At 42.0% G+C, this 14558-nt stretch overlaps 1 pseudogene; it reads right to left on the bottom strand.

The window, feature by feature from the left end:
• Positions 1 to 990: 990 nt before the first annotated feature.
• LOC119732042 overlaps positions 991 to 14558 on the bottom strand; it is a 48210-nt pseudogene continuing 34642 nt past the window's right edge.

Below are 14558 nucleotides of genomic sequence, written 5' to 3'. Positions count from 1 at the left end.
CTGTGACAAAGAGGACGCTTTGATGGTTCGTTGGGTGTTTTTTTTAGACACCCTGTAGGATCGTTAGTAATTACCAGGAAAGGCACCTATTTATTTAATGAGGACATCGCTCAAAGTGACAAAAGGGTCGGCACTTAACACCTGGACGCGATTCTTTTTTCCCAAACGACATCTGTTTCCCATCTTCTGATTGGTCCATTACATGCATATCTAATGCCTTGTTCTCCACAAAACAAACCCAAGATAGACTTTATCAGTCTAGTGGTTGCGAAGGGCGATTTCTAAAGGTTACGTAACACTTTATTTTGAATGAAACTACATGTACACACACATGTTCACGTTGGCGGGTGAAATCTTTGAAAATTAATTTCTCCTGTTTGGAAGACCGTATCTTCATGCAACTTTCAGGATTTATTTCCCTTAAATAAAAACATAGATTTGGGGAAGTTTTCGAAAGGTTTCTTCCAGACTTGAAGGTCAGTTATACCAGTAGCCAGTATTGACGTTTTGGCATCGATGCAGCGATTTTTTCACTGACATGAAGTTTAGAATTTCTTCTTCTGTTATAATTTAACATTTCAATCATACGGAGCATAATTTCTGAGAAACACAATGTTTTTTCCACTGATCTTTTTTACAAACCTTCAAGTTCATGGTCGACAAAAAGCTCTAATAGCAAAGAAATTGAGGGCATACAAATTGTGATTTGGCCCGAGTAGGCAATTCTTGGCCTATTTACAGGTCTGCACCAATTGGACAGGCATTCAAACACAATGAACTGACAACACTTGACGCTCACGCGATGACGTAATGAGCTGCATATTCAGACTAAAATAAGCTATGCATATTCTGCGTCAAGCGTGCACGAACCAATACGACCACATGGTGTGTCCCTCTCACTCGGGCGCACGAAAGAGGCTACGAAGCGCCCTCTATTGTTGGTCCACAGTGTCAATACGTAAAGGACATGACTACATGACTACATCGAAAAAAACTTCACCAAAATAGATGAATTTATAAGCATTGGGTGGGATTGACATAAAAGTTAAAACGGTGGAAGTCCGTGTGTGAATTCTTCAAAGATACAAAGCAAGATATCAAAATTTAATGTGGGAAGGAAATAAATATGATCTATCTACAATTTCTCGTTGTGCATTGAATCGTTGTGCTTCACATATAAAGATTTTAAGTTGAAATAGATATTTAAGTTCATAAATATACACGCTTCTTTCTACAAAAGAATCTTTCACTCTAGTTCTGGCTTTACTAGACGCCAACAATCTAGCATAACTTGGAAAAAAAAAAATTGTACCATCAAAAATATGGTTTTCTTGTAAAAATATTTGCAGCCTTTATGGTGTACAGTGATCGGATGGAAGTTTTGTCAAGGGTTACATAAACAGTGATATTTCTTTAAGATTTGAAAGTTTTTTGGTTACATTAAAACTTTTAAGTACAAACTCTGAACGTTTTCCAGCAAAAATGCATTGCAGGACACTTACTTGTAACCATGACAATCATCTCAGGCAGCCACTTTGATTTCTGCCTCGTTTTTGGTGACATATTAAAAAGGCTTGTGTAAACATTCGAATGAGTTATATTTCAGATATGGAGTCAGATATCGACCAGTGTGTGATGGTCCTTATGACCCCTGATGCAAGGTCAGGGGTCATATCTCTCAGATATGGAGTCGGATATCGACCAGCACGTAATGGTCTGCATGACCACTGATTCAAGGTCAGGGGTCACACCTCTCGGATATGAGTCAGATATCGACCAGTGCGTGATGGTCCTTATGACCCCTGATGCAAGGTCAGGGGTCATATGTCTCAGATATGGAGTCAGATATTGACCAGCGTGTGATGGTCCTTATGACCCCTGATGCAAGGTCAGGGGTCATATCTCTCAGATATGGAGTCGGATATCGACCAGCACGTAATGGTCTGCATGACCACTGATTCAAGGTCAGGGGTCACACCTCTCGGATATGAGTCAGATATCGACCAGTGCGTGATGGTCCTTATGACCCCTGATGCAAGGTCAGGGGTCATATCTCTCAGATATGGAGTCAGATATTGACCAGCGTGTGATGGTCCTTATGACCCCTGATGCAAGGTCAGGGGTCATATCTCTCAGATATGGGGTCAGATATCGATCAGTGCGTGATGGTCCTTATGACCCCTGATGCAAGGTCAGGGGTGATATCACTCAGATATAGAGTCAGATATGGAGTCAGATCTCAACCAGTCGTATCACTCAGATATGGAGTCAGATCTCGACCAGCGCGTGACGATCATTATGACCCCTGATGCAAGGTCAGGGGTCATATCTCTCAGATGTGGAGTCAGATCTCGACCAGCGCGTGACGATCATTATGACCCCTGATGCAAGGTCAGGGGTCATATCTCTCAGATGTGGAGTCAGATATCGACCAGCGCGTGACGATCATTATGACCCCTGATGCAAGGTCAGGGGTCATATTTCCCAAATGGAGTCAGATATCAACCAGTGAGTGATGGTCATAATGACCCCTGATGCAAGGTCAGGGTCATGTCTCTCAGATATGAAGTCAGATCTCGACCAGCAAAGTGATGGTCCTGATGACCCCTGACCCAAGGTCAGATTCCATAATTCAAAGGACACCTGGGCCTCGTATTATTACAAGTTCAGGCCTCCAGTCGAGGAAGAAACAATGAAAATAAGTCCGAGAATGCTACATTTTATAACAAAAAATAAAATAGATTTTGTGTTTGTTAATAATAAACAAAAATAGGTGGATGTGGAGGGAATTATTTCTAAATACTGATGCTGCTATGAAAAAAAAAATTGATCCAAATTTCATTTTCGATCTCTGGCTTATGATACAAACGAGGACCGACACAGACACACACAGCACCGAACCCAATGTCAGGAAACTCGCAACAGCGCTCCTCCCGGATCCTCCTCGGGTACCGTCGCGTCTACCATCGCGATCGTCGTCTCCCCAATGGGCGGCCAGGACGGGTCCTCTCGTATCTTTCTCTCGATGGTCTTGAAGAGGTTCTTCGGGCGGCGCTTGCAGCGGACGTGCGTGATGCAGCTACGAAGCAGCTGGCTGTCGACAACAAAAGTCTGTGGAGAAATGATAGAGTAAAATAGAAAAGGCATCACACAAGCAAACCTGATCAGAAGCTGCAGGCTAACAAGTTCTTGTTCATGCATGAGTTATGTGATTGTGTCATGTAAGTTCTGGAAGGGGTAGTCGTTTGAGTAAAAAAAAATCAGGTGTTTGACCCCATGATTACCATGGACCCCACTTAGGTCAATAGGTAATGCAACATGTTGGGGCTGGGCTACTGATACTTTTGACAAAGTTGTTTTTTGGTTGAAATCGGTCAAAATATGTAGAGGCAATGGACAATGCCAACGTTTGTTACTAATTAGCAATTAACGGTCTAAGGGTGAGACATGATGATTTGTTGAGCTGCTATCCCGCAGCTAAAAACTACAGACATTATATTTCCAGATATTTCCTCTCAAAAAAGAAAACCGAAACTAACAAACAAAAGCAAATAATATAATTTGAACAAGATGTCTGTAACCATGCAACTTACTGCTCCGTGCACAAGTACCCCCTCAACGGTAAGAAAGGGAGAGTTGAGGGAAGACCACTGAGAGAGACATTCGAACAGATTGCCGATGACGCCTGACGCTCATGCGAAGATACTGTGGCTTAATTTAATTGTGCGTACTTCATGCTATTCGCGCGCAAATGGTGCGTCCTGTCCACAGGGCTCTAAAGCGCCCTCTCTTCACGCATGTATCCCATGATGAAATAAGCCCTCTCAAAAAAAGAAATGGGACAATTTTGCCAGTAATAATTGCTAACCTAAAAGTGCAAAAGGTAGGAGGTGATATCTAGGGGCGTGGCTACAGGGTTGGTGGGAGGGGGATTAACAACCCGTGCATTGTTCTTGTTAGCAAAAGCGTCTGTCCCCAACCCAGGCCACTGTGAACTGTTTCACCAAGTATCGGATGAAGCCCAGTCTCGTCAGGCTTGTAAACCTCCCGTAATGGCAGATAATGTCCAAAACCTCCCCCCCCCTTTACTATCCCTCCAACTCCTCCCCCTCCCTGCTTTTCAAATTTCCTAAAGTTGGTAAATTTCAGATGAAAACTCCGGGAGCATTTCAGCACATTATGGTCTGATTGCAACGTTTTCCCAACCCAGCGCCCCCCCCCCCCCATCCCCACCCACCCACCCACCACTCTTCCTGCCCAGAAATTGGTCTGGCGACGCCCATGCTAAGGTCTGGCACCCAACCTCACCTCCAGGAAGAAGGACACCACAAAGTTGAAGAGCACCAGTCCAAAGAGGAAGAAAACGTAGCTGAGATGTTCCTTGGACAAGAGCTTGAGCTGCATGACCGTGATGAGGAACCAGTGGAGGGCACCACCGGGCGCGGCGGGGAGGAAGAGCATCAGGCTGCTCAGCACCACCAAGAAGATCAGGTCCAACATAAACAGGACTGCAAGAGGAAACAACAGGAAAAACAGTTTACTGCAAGTAAAACTTATGCGATCCCCCTGGCATCCTGGCAGTTTACGTACAAGTACAGGCAGTAAGTAAGGACAATTTTCAGTGTACCTTTAAATCAAAATGGGATGTATCGTAACTAGCAACAGGGATTAGCAAAGAAATGGGTGGGCAGCTGTGTTAGTCGGGCAGTGTTGTGTCACTTGTGTGTGCCTCACTAGACTGTCCACAATTGTGCAGTGTTGGAGTACTCGTACTCGAGTACAACTCGAGTACACACAGGTACTCGCCCGAAAAATACTGCAAGTAAAACTTGCGCGATCCCCCTGACATCACACTATAGTAGCGCATACCATTTTTAGAAATAGGGATCCTGTGAGAGCTCTTTTCATTTATTCTGAACATAAATGCCAATGGTTACAGCTTTCTCTGTTTGAGGAAACGTAAAGTTCACCCCTACACTGAAAATGGAGCTGGCATATCATCAACAGAATCGAACTAGAGTAGTGCATACCATTCTTATAAATAGGGTCCTGTAAGGAGCTCCTTTTATTTATTCTGAACATAATGTGAACTGGTTACAGCTCTCCCCGTTTTGAAGAAACATAACTATAGATCACCCCTGCATTGAAAATGAGGCAGGTATAACACCAACAGAATCACACTAGAGTAGCCCAGACCATTCTTATAAATAGGGGTTCTGTAAGAGCTCTTTTGATTTATTCTGAACACAAAGTCAACTGGTTATAGCTCTCCCCGTTTGAGGAGACATGACTATAGATCACCCCTACAGTGAAAATGGAGCAGGCATATACTCAATAGAATCACATTCGAGAAGTACGAACCATTCTTACAAAAAGGGGTCCTGTAATAAGAGCTCTTTTCATTGAATATGAAAATACACTCAACTGGTTGTAGCCCTCCCTGTTTTGAAGAAACATGACTGTAGATCACCCCTGCATTAAAAATGAGGCAGGCATAACACCAACAGAATCACGCAAGAGTGGCACATACCATTCTTATAAATAGGGGTCCTGTAAGGAGCTCCTTTGGAGAACGCCCCGGCAAGAATCATGTACTGGAAGGAGGAGACAGTGAAGACGACCGTGTTCTCGTAGCTAAAGATGTTGTCCTCGGCTACCGGGCTTATGTGAGGTGGAGGGTGCCACCTTGAGGCGAAAAAAGGGGAAATACTCTCAGTGAGTCGTAACTTACATTATAATAATAATAGAGTCTTATATAGCGCACGTATCTACCAACAATTAGGTACTCAAGGCGCTGGAAACTATGTATATTATTAGAGACTGGTAAATGAAGTTTATGAGAAATATGAGACCCATTATGTAGCACCTTATAAGGGTTTACAAGGTGCTGCGGCGCATATTGCAGCCACTGCCAGAAACACTGGGGCAAACCCCTTCTCTTTATAAGTGTTACTGGGTTCTTTAGCCTGCATTACACAACACACGGGACCTAGGGCTTTACGTCCCATCCGAAGGACGAAGCAATAATGGTAAAGTGCCTTGCTCAAGAGCACAAGCACCATGTTCCCATGGTCAGGATTCGAACCCATGTACCACGGCACACGAGTCGAACACCGTAGCCCTAGGACCACAGCACCCCACCTCACACACAGATTTTGTGTCTTGATTGGTCAAGAGCAAGTCACATGGTATTCGCCATTTTCAATTTCTTGACGACCAAGGCCAAAAAAGACGATATAATGTTCTTGCATTGTTTTATGGTTAAAACAGAATAGGGCTCGCTCAATGACGGCCATCTCTGTAGGAGAACTGCAACTGCGTATTTTACGCAATCAAGCACGCATTGCGCAGTGTTGAAATGGAGGGGGTCTTCAAATGTTTCTCAGACAAAATATTGCTTGGGGGATTGGTGAACTTTATAATCATTCAGCTAAGCTCAGCTTGTCAGTGCAAAATGTTAAACTCAAGGACTTGTGAAACCAACAAACGATGGGTATGCAGCATTAACACCACTACAATGTTTTGTGCGACTGGCAACTTCCTCTTCTTTCAACTTCAAGGTTGCATGCTGGAAGCCTGGAAAAGCCATTGAAAACTCCTGAGCTGGGAGAGCATTGACCTAAACAATCTGGCTCATTTGAAGCATTACTTTGATCTTCGGTGTATGGATATATTGAATAGCAATTCAACATTTAAAAAACGACATTTGGGGTGGGTGGGTGGGTCAAAAAAATTTCGAAAAAATTTCGAAATTCAAAAACATTGAAAATTTGAATGGCCCCTAAGGGGGTCTTGGTTATTATCAGAGTCAAATTATCAGCCATGGTGAGACTGAAGCATGTCCAATTCATAAATGACACTCAGTCGGGGAGTCAGTCAGTGACGTACAGAGAGGACCGTAGGCCGGCCCTCAGGGACAAGCCAAAAACAGAAGGGGGGGGGGGGGGAATTTGCTCTCACCAGGTCGTGAACATGAGTGAGAAGTAGGCCACGGCTTGCAGCGTGCAGACTAGGAGTATCTCAATCAGGACCGATATCAGGAACGTCGGAGCCATTAAGCTACCCGGAGGACGCTTACGCACCAAGGTAGGATGGGGACCATTCAACCCCACTGTCAAGTCAAAGTAAAGAAAAATTGTGAGCTTTATAATTGACCTCCCTAAAATTCTCTGAAAGCTTGTGTTTGGAGTATTTTCATGAATTTAGGATCGTACAGCAAAACAAAGAGCTTGAAATCTAGCTCAAAATGAGCCGGTTTGTGGGTTCAAACCCAATTTTTATTATTATTATTATTTATTTATTCGTGCCATACAAAAATATACATCATAATCAACATGGGCATTGGGCAAGTAATAAAAAGCACTATGGTCGAGGACCTGTTATCCAACATCCAGATGTGAAAATTAAAATTAAAATTAAACATTGCACATTATACATAACTTTAAAAATAAAAACAAGACAAACAAAACGAAACAGGACAAGACAAGCTAACAAAACAGGACACCTCACAAGGGAAGACAAGGCAAGACAAGACAGGACACCACAAAACAAAACAAGACAAAACAAAACAAGACAAAACAAAACAAAACAAAACAAAACAAAACAAAACAAGACAAAACAAAACACACAAGACAAGTCAAGTCAACACAAGACAAGACAAGACAATGTGTGACAACAAAAGGCAAAACATGACAAGACAACACACTGCAGGACAACACAAGATAAGACAAAAGACAAGACAACACAGGACGGCACACAACAACACAAGACAACAACCAAACAAGCAAAAAATTAAAACAAATATATATATATATTTATAAACAATGCTTAAAAACAGTACATTAAAACATTATTAGTGCTAAAAACATGGGATCAGGGATCATGGTGTTTGTGTTCTTAGGCTAGACACTTTACTATAATAGTCTCTCTCCACTGTATGGATTTTAGGAGTTCAGAGAGTTTCCAAGCAAAATGAGAATTGAGCATTCAATTTCAGGAACCTTAAAAGCCCATGAAGTGAATATTTCTTAAGAACATATTTATTTTTAATCCCTCTTAAATGCATAATACAACTTGACATCCCTTTTTTGGTTACTTTTATTGAAAAGTGCACTTCTTTATTAAAACATTCAAAATTGTCCGTGCTTTTCTGGACAACTGAGGGCGCTGTTGCTGTGATGTCATTTCAGGAAGACACTGTTCATTTTAGGGGTTTTCTGTTCAAAATGTGAACCCAAAAAGTTGTTCATTGAAAACATTTGCGAGAAAAGTTTGCTCATTGGCTTTAGTACTGCCATGAACTGACACATCAAATCACTAATAAAGAAAAGAAAATTTACGACAGTAGAAGATCCAAGATTCTGGTGTGCTGAAACTAGTTGCAACATTGAGGTTTCTGGCTGAAATGACATCACACTTTTGCTCATGAATATGGAAATTTTGCATGTTTGAAAACTAGGTGTATTTTGCAGAGAATGTTGACCAGCCTTTTTGTTACTGCTTGCTGAACACAAGAAATAGGAATTTCGAGCCAATCAATCGTTGGGAAGCAATAGCGCCCCCTACTGGCTGACTTACTGAGCGTGGCCACCGAGGTGGTGATGATCAAGTCCACATAGAGGAACTGCCAGTCGCCCAAGTTGGAATTGGTCCAGTAGAGAATGATGACCGAAGCAAATTGAATGATGCTGTACAGCGCCATGTACTTGAAGACGCCCAGCGAGGTGACCAGCGCAGCGCGGCCCTCGCGGATTACCACGGGCACCGCTGAGATGTTTGGGGTCTTGGAGGTGAACGGGGATGCCACTGAAGCCTCGGCTTCTGACAACGAGATCCCGGCATGGGCGGTTTTCAACGCTCCGCAATCGTTAGCTCCGTCCCCGCACATACCAACACAATAACTACAAACAAATACACAATTTTATTTGTTATCATCTGCGTGATTATTCACTCTCCACAAGCGTCAACAGACTAAAATTCAAATATAAAATACATTTGAACAATAGCTTTAAATGCAAGATTTGAGGCTTTGCATGGTGGAGTATCAGTATCGTTTTGGTTTGCGGTAACACCATGAGATAATAACTACTGTCGCTCAGTAGATATTTAGTTCTAATAAGAACTTGTCCTGCTTATTATCAACTTTCGCCTAGTAGTTTTTATTCTGATAAGAACAGTCCTACTTAGTTCTAAAAGAAGTTGTCTTGGTCTCAACGTTTCGACTAGCCTGCTCTAGTCATCATCAGGAGACTGTAATATCTTTTAAAGCCAGCCTCAGGTCGACCCGCTATTTGCTTGTGCTGCGACAGAACCATCAGCATCAAGCACAAGTGTTATGCTCAGGTCACAAACTGAGAAATCATGTGATTATCATGGAACAAGAAGCATCTCGACACAAAATAATCACAACCAAGCTCATGTCACCCACGATGCAACGATGATTCACAATAAAGTTCGATGATTCGGATGCACGCAAGACGCTGAACTTCACACAGGTCGACTGCGATTGATTCCTGCCTGTTGGGAACACGTTCCATCGTGGTGCAGAAAATGATATATATTTTTTTACTCTTGCAACTATTGATTTGTTTAATGCCAACTGATGCCGATCGTCTTAAATCGTTAAATCTTAAATCGCAGTTACACTCTGGTCACGAAAATCGGTGACTGGCATGTTTTTGATGGTGGTAGCTCAGGCCCAGACTGTTCTGTGTTGTCCCAAGGTCAACCTGAGGTCAACCTTAAGATCACAATGACAGTACTTAATATTAAAACGTTTAACTGTAAATATTGGATAAAAAGCTTGGCACAAAAAATCCATTAAGAAAAAATACTAGATCACTCAAGAAGGTACACAGAAAATGAAAAAAAAAACCAAATTAGAACAAAAGACAAAAACAATTAATTCTTATTACAAAAGATTGGTTAAATGTTAAATTGTGTTGTTTCTTATTAGTGATAATGTGCTGTTTTTATACCAATTGGCTCTTATAACACTCAATTTTGCCTGATACCAATGTAATATTTCAAGAAAAATTTGGAAAAGATTTTACACAGGTAGGGTCCGACATCAACAACTATTGGGTCTCAACTCCAATTGGAGTACAGCTAGGTTTACTGCTTACCTGATGTCTTGCAGTGCTTCCACGAGTTGCGTCTTTTGGTCGGGGGACATGCGGGCAAACACGGTCCCTCGCTGAACAATCTGGGAGAAAAAATGACCGTCAGTAAGGGCCCATTTCAATTCATATCTGGGACGAGTTCCAGACAAGTTGTGGACATTGTATCGGGTATAAGTTGCAGGATTCTGAACAACTTCCCCACAATCTTCCTGCAATGAAGTTATCAGTATTGGTGAGTCAAGCAGTTGCTGATGGAAATTTCCCCGCAACATTTCCGGGACAAATTCAGAGCTTCTTCCAGACAAGGTGAATGATTCTACCCCCAACTTGTCCAGAACCCGGAATTGAGACGGGCCGTAAGTTTTAATTGGGTAGGAATGAGGAGGGGGAGGGGCTTAAGAACAGAGAAGGCGGTTCTATTTTAAGGTTTATCCTTACCTTGGGCATGAGATCTGGGAAGTGCTCGCGGAGGACAGCGAAAGACTTCCCCGTGACAGCAAAGTGGTATTTTCCATCGCTGACGTTGGCACTATTGCCGTTGTACAACTGAATATTCATAAGAGCAGGACAATAAAGAAACATACTTTCTATTAATTCCATTGCATGAGTCAATCAAAAAGATACCAGTAGTTCAGAGTCACGTTGAATAAAGCAGAATTAGGATCCACTCTGGTTGACCTAATATAGCTTTGGATTTCAGAAAGGGGAACATTTTATATCAATATTCTATTGCCTGACTCTGGAGTTGTTTGAATGACTGCATCAGTAAATCTTTTTACATGGTGGAGTGCTGCGGCCTCGTGGTCTGGAGCATTGAATTCGTGGTCTGCGGGTAATTCTGCAGGTTGCGGGTTTGAGTCCAGCCTGGGGTTCAGAAACTGTTTTAAATTCGCTTAAATACTAGTTGAACTCGATTCTACTAAAACTTTTCTCTCGCCGCTAAAATGGCAAGTTGAAACACCTCAAAAGGTTGGCTTTAGTGCCAAAAAACCCAGAATGGTTGAATCCTTCTAGTACGGCGTCTGAATGGTTTTAGTTAAATTAGCCAGCGCAGTTGACCCGGAGTTGTGTAATGCCTTTTCAGCGGTACTGCAGGGTAAAACCACTGATCTCTATATAAAGACTGGATAGCTAATACAGAGCCGCACAATGTACGAATTTGACGCCATATTGGTGAGACCGGCTGGTGATCTACAAAGGACAAGTTGCCGTCTTTATAGACAGCATGATTTCTTTTGTAACGTCGCGGTTCACTTGACTTATATTTTGGCCACCACCACTGACCAACTGACCAAGGTTTTATAACTGGAATTTTTCTAACGTCGTGGTTAGTTTTATAATGCCGCAAATCCCTTTTTCGGCGTTTTTGAAATAATAATCACTACGGAAATGTGTCCCTTTTAGAACATCATAATATGTGTACGTGACCAAAATGCGCGTCAACTGTTGATACAACGCGCGCGTATTTACGCGTAGAACGTTCGTTTTATACGCGGCCATCTTCGTGAGACCGGGGGCGAATTGGTCAATATGCAAAGTCTACTGTGTGAATGTTGTATGCATAACCGCTATCCAGTCTTTATATAGAGATCAGTGGGTAAAACAAACAGGGTACGGTAGGGCTAGAAGGCAGCTAAAAACCACCCATGAATCTCCCAATTCTCCTCCCACAAGCCACTCATGGAAAAAATATCCAATTCCAAGTCCAATCTCGGCAAGTTCTCTGACCACATGGCCCGAGTTTCTCATCGTGCTCGCACAAACGATTAACAAACATTCAGATACCAATGCAACAACTGTACTTATCATAATATTCTAATATATAAAAGAAGCTGAGATGATATTTGGAATGTTTCACTGGCCCAATGAGCAGGGGTAATAGTAATGTAAAGCGCATTGATCTTAATAGTTAAAGGGAATATACATCATTTGCTTTTGCTGTAATTTTCAGAAATGGATGGAATTGGGGGATTGGAAATATAAAGCAAATATAGTTACACTGACTTTTTGGAGGTTTTGGGTTCGAAAATGCTATAAAAACCAAGAAAAACGATCATTTACCTGTAGTCTGGTTCCCTGACTCCATATAAGAAGAAACAGAGCAGTTTACATACATTGGGGAATTGTAAGGTCAAGGAACCAGTCTAGCTGGCTCGTACCCGTTCATAGGTTTGTAATCGATTGCAAACAAGTGCAATAGTCAATTGGGGCCAGTATTTGAAAAAAAGCCAGTTGTTTCCAACGCTGATCGGCCGATCAGCGTTGGAAATTGATACAAAAATACCACTTTTCTTGAAAATGACAGTATACCAGGTGCCATAATTTTACAGGATGCTTTAGACTGTCATTTACCAACGTCCTATTAAGGTATTTCGCAAAAACTTGGTAGTTTTATTTTTCGATGTTTGCAAATGTTGTATATTCCCTTTAAAAGAGCTATATTAAAGCCCGAGTCCATCATTTGCAGCTATCCAAAAAAGTAACTGGCGTAATTTTTGTTGAAAAACATACTGGTTGAAAGACAGTAAGGGGACTAAACTCCCTGTGAAATTATTCTTTCTGGCAAGCTCTCATTTTGAAGAAATCAACGAAAGAAGGCATTTCCAACGGTGCGTCTTAAGAAGCACCGTAGGAAAATTTAAATTAGTAATTCGTTTTGTTATTCGGCGCAGCGCGCACAAGCATTGGAACGACGCACAGGCGCGCGCGGTTGCTATAATTCGTCGGATCAGTGCGTGACATCGCGTAAAGCTGCAATTCAAAACAATTCGAAACATGATTTAGTAACTTTTGATTTGAAATTGAGATCCTAGAATGCTGTTTTTCTCGGAATATAAAGCTGAAGCTGAGCTGAAACTTCATCAAGTTAGTTGTTCAGTATCGTTCATTAGATTTTGAACACTTTTGTTGCTTCAAACGAACAAAATGCACTAATTACAAATGATGGACTATAGCTTTAATGTGCAACTGTGCGCAAATAAGAAAACCTCATTTTTATTGGAATGTGCTCGAAACAAACTGTCTTACTGGCATGTGGGTGGTAGAACCGTTGTCGCCGTCATCTATACATTTCTCCGGCGTGGTGTCGTAGCTCCACTGAATGGTGGCTGGCAACTCACCGCACGGCGGTGAGGCATTCACCATGATGACCTTTGACCTTGGGGCTACCATCCCACAATCCCTTGCAACGCTGATGGCAGTCAACATGTTATCACCTTCAAGAAACACAAGCAAAGTCTCATAAATAAGAAACCTCTCCCATTTTGTTCAATGATAAGGGAATACATGTGTGCTTGGCTGGTTTTAAACACTGTTCATGACCAGTTGGAGTCTGGATGATCATAATTATCAGCATCCAGACTCCAACCAGTCTTAAACATAGTGTTTAATACCAGCCAAGCACATATTTATTCCCATTCATAAATACCTTTTCCGTAAAAAAAAAATTTAAAAACTTTTCGGTCCAAAAGTCAAAACAAGTCAAAAATTATAAATTTCCAACAATTTTTTCAACACTTTTACTTTGTGTTGTTCCAAACACCCCTGTAGTTATATTGTGGAAGTGTTAATGTCGTAAACAGCTCCTTGCATGGCGATTGGTGTGCACGTTGCACGTAATGCGCGACGTCACGCAGAATGCAGCCTAGCCGGTGTAGTGTTAATTTAAGACTATGAACAATGACTCACTGGTAGCAAAAGGCCCTGACTTTCAAAGAAGTCCCAATTTCATGTGACACTGGAAAAGTGTTTCAGACCTGCCAACTGGTCTTTATGATCCATTCATAAATACCTCAGACAGTTTAGCTATTCCTATTGGTCGAGAGCCCGTCACGTGGCTAGTCTTACTAGTCTTAAACGGATGATAAAGACATAGCTAGCTGGTCTTAAACACTTTTCCAGTGTCACATAAAATGTGGACTCCTAAAAATCCAGTGCCTCTTACCGTTTTATTGGTTGAACGTTTACAATCCTCACGTAGGCATGCGCAACACTACCAGCGAGTCAGAATTTTATAGTTCTAAATTCAAAACGCAACGCCCCAGGTGCGTTCTGCGCGACATCGCGCAGAACATGCTACGCGCGCGTCAATCTCCATAAAAGGGTTGTTTACATCTTACTCGCCAGCTGAACACTCCATTATTTTGCTAGAGGGATATTTCAAAAAGCATGAAGTGAACTTGTTGAACAAAATCGGGATATTTTTAACGAATTATTTGAATTTTTTTTATCGAAAAGGTATTTATGAATGGGAATAAACATGTGCTCGGTCGGTATTTATCACTCTGTTTAAGACCGCTTAGAGTCTGGGTGCTGATAATTACCCTCGCCTCCGGCTCGGGTAATTATCAGCACCCAGACTCTAAGGCTCGGGTAATTATCAGCACCCAGACTCTAAGCGGTCTTAAACAGAGTGATAAAAACCTCCGGAGCACACAT

This window comes from Patiria miniata, unplaced genomic scaffold (genome assembly GCF_015706575.1).
Source record: "Patiria miniata isolate m_02_andy unplaced genomic scaffold, ASM1570657v1 HiC_scaffold_24, whole genome shotgun sequence".
NCBI classification, from domain to species: Eukaryota; Metazoa; Echinodermata; class Asteroidea; order Valvatida; family Asterinidae; genus Patiria; species Patiria miniata.
This window is presented reverse-complemented; position numbering and strand designations above follow the sequence as displayed.